Below are 6,000 nucleotides of genomic sequence, written 5' to 3'. Positions count from 1 at the left end.
CGCCCTGCTCTACATGTATACTTTTTATTAAATTTACTTTAATATTACTTGAAACTTTTCAAAAAGCAGGTCAAAGAAGAAATACTTATTCATTTTCTATCTTTCCTCGCAGAAATTTGAAATTTTTTTATCAGCTCTGTAGTATTATTTACAATTATGTATATACAAAATCCAGAATCTAAAAAGAATCTGAAAAACTTGAAACGTAATCAATAAGTCGAAAGACCAAAAGTGACTTGGATTGGATTATACCATGTTTTCTATAGAAAATGTATAAAACTTTCAGTTTGATTATATTGACAAAATACAGACAAACTAATGGGGTTTGTTGTTTTTATAATACCTCATTGTATATAGTATTCAAACAACACATCCTTATACACTTAAAGTATTTTAATATTTTTGATTCTCTAGAAATTGTTTAGAATATACCTTACTTAGCAAAACAACGTTTACCGGGTCAGCTAGTATATATATATATATATATATATATATATATATATATATATCCTTGCTCTGAAGCTGTATGAACCATTCAGATGCATGGTGGTATCATTTCAGACAAAATATGTAGGTTCCCTTTTAACTAAACTATGTAGGTTGTATTTTTAAAAAGATAGGTTGATATTCTAGCTAAGTTTTGCAAGTCATTCTCAATCGCTTGACACCAATATTTAGTACATGTACAAGTGGAAGGACATAACAGTCTAATATAATTTTAGAAAGGATAGAGAAAATGGTTTTGAGATTGTGCACAGATCAACCGAGCCGTTTTTTATCTAAATAATTTAATTACACATTTTGCTCAAAAAGATCTAATAAAGCATTTTTACCTCAAATTTCTTTCTCAAAAGCTTGAAATTCAGTCGTATATAGTATAATATGATGTAATAGTATAGTACAGTATAATAAATGGTATAATATAAATAGTATGGTATAATGATATTTCTAGAATAGGTGTATACAATCTGAATCTTTATGTAAAAATCAATGTATGTATGTATTTAAGTCAAATAAAGCAAATTTTCAAACTAAATTTTCAGTCGTATATAATTTTTATCTTATTTTTACCTGTATGTGACAATTGATATAAAATTCGTTTCTTCCCCGGTACATCCAACTTCCGGATTCAACCTCCGGAACTGATGGAATTTCCCACGGAGTAACTTCCGGGTCGACGTGATGCCACACAAAAATACTTCCGTTGACTTCGCGACATTCCCATTTTTTTACTGAAGCTTTTGGCACTAAAAAGGTAATAAATAATATTAATAACAATAATTAGCAGGAAGAAGTAAAAAAAAAGAAGAAGAACGAGGACAGCATTAAGACCAACATAAAAGACAAAAGTAACATCAAGACCAACATCAAAAAGCGAGATCAATATCAAGACCGACATAAAAAATGAGAGCAATAATAAGACCAACATCAAAAATGAGAGCAATATTAAGACCAACATTAAAAAACAGGAGCAACATCAAGACCCACATCAAAAAACGAGTGCAACATCAAGATCAGCATACAAAAACAAGAGCAACATCAAAACCAACACCAACAACAAGAGAAACATCAGAGGCAACATTAAAAACAAGAACAACATCAAGTCCAAGACTAAGACCAAGAACAACATCAACATCATGACTACTACTAAAATCAAGACTCAGAACTAGACCAAGAACAACATCAACATCAAGACCACGATCAAACCCAAGACCAACCCCAAAACTAAGACCAAAACCAAGACCAAGACCAAGACAAAAATTAGGGCCAAGACCACGATCAAAACTAAGACCAAGATAAACACAAAACATTAAGATCAAGAGCAAAACCAAGACTAAGTCCAAGACCAGGGCCACAACCCAGACTCAATACTAAGACCAAGACCAAGACCAATACCCAGAACTAAAACCAAGACCAAGACCAGGACAAAAAACAAAACCAAGACCAAGGCCAAGCCTAAAGCCAATACCAAAGCCAAAACGAATACCAAGACCTGGACCAAGACCGAAACCAATTTCAAAAATTAACAAAAATATCATTAAGACTAAAAGCAAGACCAAGACTAAGTCCAAGACCAACCCCCCAAGACCCAGAATTAAGACTAAGACTTAAAATTAATATCATGACTAAGACCAAGACCAAGACCAAACCAAAACTAAAAACTAGAACTAGACCTAGTCCAAAACCAAGATCAAAATCTAGACAAAAACCAAAATTAAAATCAGGATCAAGACCCAAGATTTTTGTTATTAATTATAATTTGTTTTAATTTTTGAAGTTCTTTGTGACGATTTTTGAAGTTTTATGAATATATTGAATGATTTGTAAAGATCTTTGAAAATTTTAAAAATTTCTAAAAAGCTGTGAAGATTTATAAAATATTGTTAATATCATCGATGAGTATGAAGATCTTCCACAACTTATAAAAATCTTCAATGAGTTATGAAGATCTTCAATGAGTTATAAAGATTTTCAATGAGTTATGAAAATCTTCCATGAGTTATAAAGATATTTCATGAGTTATAAAGATATTCCATGAGTTATAAATTTCTTCCATGAGTTATGAAGATCTTCCATGAGTTATGATGATCTTCAATTTTGTTTTGAAAATAAATTTTTAAAAAGCTACTTTTTTGAAGACCTTAAAATTTGTTAGAATCGCTAAAAATTTGTACAGATCTGCAAATATCCATCAAATTTGTTAAAATCTTGAAAGTTTTTTAAAATTTAGCGGTTTTTCTTAAAATATATCAAAATCTTTTAGGATTTGTGAAGATCTTCAATAAATTGTAAATATTAATAAAATTTGTAAAGATTTGCAAACATACTCAGTATTTTTTAATAAAAATATTTACGAATTTCCTCTCCAAAAACTTGATAAGATCTTTAAAAACTTGTGTTGATCTTTTTGTGATAAATTGTGAAGATATTTCATGGAGAAGATCTTAAATAAAAATATTTTTTAACAATTGTAAAAAAAAACTTAAAAAAGATTAAAAAAAAAAAAAAAATCTATGCATCTTAAAAATATTTCCCATTCTTCACGGATACTTCAAGAAGATTTTAAGATCCTGAATCTTTTCTTTACAATTGTTTCAAAGAAAGATGTAAATCTCAAGATCATAGATAAATAAGTATAAAATGCTCAAGACCAATCTCAAGACCAATGTAAAGAAAATTTTAATGAAATTAATCGTTAAAAAAATCAATGAATCTTAAAAATATTTACGATTCTTCACGGATAGTTCAAGAAGATTTTAAATTCTTAAATCTTTTCTTTACAATTGTCTAAACATAAAACCGTTTCAAAGAAAGATGCAAATCTCATCATAGATAAATACAGTAGAACTCATTATTATCCGAACTCCGACTATTCAAATCGCCGATTATCCGAATCACTTTCAGAAAAAAAAATGACCAAAAAAGTCTAAGTGCGCTATTATTCTTCCACCAGCAAAGCCAGTGTAGGCACATTGTTTGTTTTAATTTGACGGAGATGTTTACAAAAGAATGATTTTTACCTCTAAACTTGTACATTTTTTTTTAACTTGTTTAAGTACATTTTATTTATATATAAAACATGTGAAAATGTCATGTTTCTTTCATTTAATTCAATAAAAAAATAGTGCAATATCAAAACGTAACTTTTTTCTCTCCAATGGCAATTTTTAAAAAAAACTCCGAACATTTGATTATCCGAATATTTGATTATCCGAATGGGTCTCGGTCCCCATTAATTCGGATAATTGGAGTTCTACTGTAAGTATAAAGTGCTCAAGACCAATCTCAAGACCCAAAACCAAAACCAACCCCCAAAATCATTACCAAGACCAAGTAAAAAATCAATAACAACAAGAACTGCAGCAAGAACAATAACAATAATACAATTATTATTATTATTATTTTTATTATTACTATTTATTATTACCTGTTCCCTTGACACTGTAAGGGACTCCGGAGCATTGTCCGGTTTCGCTGCTGAATCGCCATTGATGAAAAGGGCATTCTAGGCAATTGTCCCGGACTACACCGCCAATTGCCATATTGGCGCCCAAATGAGGGCAATAGGCGTCCAAAACGGCGGCTTCGCCTTTGGCCGTACGCATTACTGCAAAATTTTGACCTAGAAATAATAATAAAAAACTTTTAATATATTGTTTGTGGTTTTTGTGATATTTTTGCCACATAATAAATATTATTTAGATTAAAGTAATAGTTAAGTGAATTTATTATAGTTTAAATAATTGTTTTGTTATCTTCAAATGAAGATAGATATTTATGTTGTAAATTTATAGATTGTATATATTTTTTTCATATTAAATGTAATAAAAAATCTTATAAAAACTAACAACTAAAAAAAAAAATTAAACATTTTTTTAAAATACATTTTCTGATTTTTTTTTTATAAATTTCAGGTTCATGCTCAACTGTCTGTGAAGATCTTCAAAAATAAAAATATTTGTTATATAGTATAGATGCAGATATTTTTAAATAATTGATAAGATCTTTAAAGACTTATCATTTGAATTTTTTTTTAAATATTTAGAGGTTCTTAAAAATATTTGAGAAATTTCCTAAGATCTTAACATATTTAAGAATATCTATTAACATTTATAAAAATAGTTGACGATTCAAAAACATCTTTACATAACCAAAATTTTCAGGAATTGTAAGATTTTTCGAAGATTTATGATTTTTTTAAGATTCATATTTTTTTTACTATTCGTGATTTTTTTAAGATTCGTGTTTTTTTCAAGATTTGTGATTTTCTTCAAAATTCGTGACGTTCTTTGAAAATTTGTGATAATCTTAGCAGTTTTATGAAAATTATTATTTATAATAATTTATTGATTTGTAAAGATTCAGAGAAAGTCGTGAAGATCTTTACAGATTTTGAAAATGTATAAAAAAATTAAGATTTAGCAATTAAGTATAAAGGTTTTCAATGAATGTAGCAGATCTTATAAATAATTTGCTACTTAAAAATAAGATTTTTTAAGATCTTGAAGGATGAGTAAAAATTTGAAATATTTTAAAAACAATATTGGGATCTTTCAAGATTTGTGATGATCTTAAAAAAATGTGAATATTTATGAAAATATGTAAAAATTTAAAAACTTACTGAATGTTTTTCAATCAAATGATTTATGAATTGCCTTGAAATTTGTTAGATCTTTGAAGATTTGTGATGATCTTCAACTTAAATGTGAATAAATTATGAATATCTACAATGAATTGTGAAGATATGTATTGAATTATGGCGATATTCAACGAACTGTTAAGATTTTCAATGAATTGTGAAGATCTTCAATCAAATTTAAAAATTGTAAAAAAATGAATTAGGAAAACCTACTAGAATATCTTTAAAATTTCTTAAGATATTTGAAGATTTATTATGATTTTCAATCGAAATGTGAAGATATTCAATGAATTACGAATATCTACAATAAATTGTGAAGATCTTCAATTAATTATGAAGACCTTCATTGAATTTGAAAGATTTTTAATGAATTATAAAGATCTTCAAATAATTGTAAAGATCTTCAATGAATTGTGAACATCTTCAATGAGTTGTAAAAAGATCTCCAATAAAAAATATTTTTAAACAATTGTAAAGAAAATTTTCTAGAATTTAAAATCGTTTTGTAAGATCCATGAAGAATTGTGAATATGCTCGAGATCCTTTAATTTTTTAAAAAATTCTAAAGATCTTGAGTGCATTTTAAATATATTCAATTATTTGTGACGATTTGTAAAACATTATTTTAAGATATTTGATGATTTGTATTTTTTTGCAAATTTGTGTTTTTTTGCATTTATTGTTAAGCTATCTAAAAGATTGTAAAGATCTATAGAAGATTATGAGAATATTTAAAGATTTGTGAAGATCTTCAAGGATTTATGTTAAAAAAATTGTGATTTTGCGTTCTAAATTTTTTGTGACTTTTAATGATTTTTCTGAAGCAAATAAATTTCAATATTTGTGATGATCTTCAAAGA

This window comes from Ctenocephalides felis, unplaced genomic scaffold (genome assembly GCF_003426905.1).
Source record: "Ctenocephalides felis isolate EL2017-DRISC unplaced genomic scaffold, ASM342690v1 CF-g0.4_SCAFFOLD_01170, whole genome shotgun sequence".
NCBI classification, from domain to species: domain Eukaryota; kingdom Metazoa; phylum Arthropoda; class Insecta; order Siphonaptera; family Pulicidae; genus Ctenocephalides; species Ctenocephalides felis.
Note: the sequence above shows the minus strand (reverse complement) of the source record.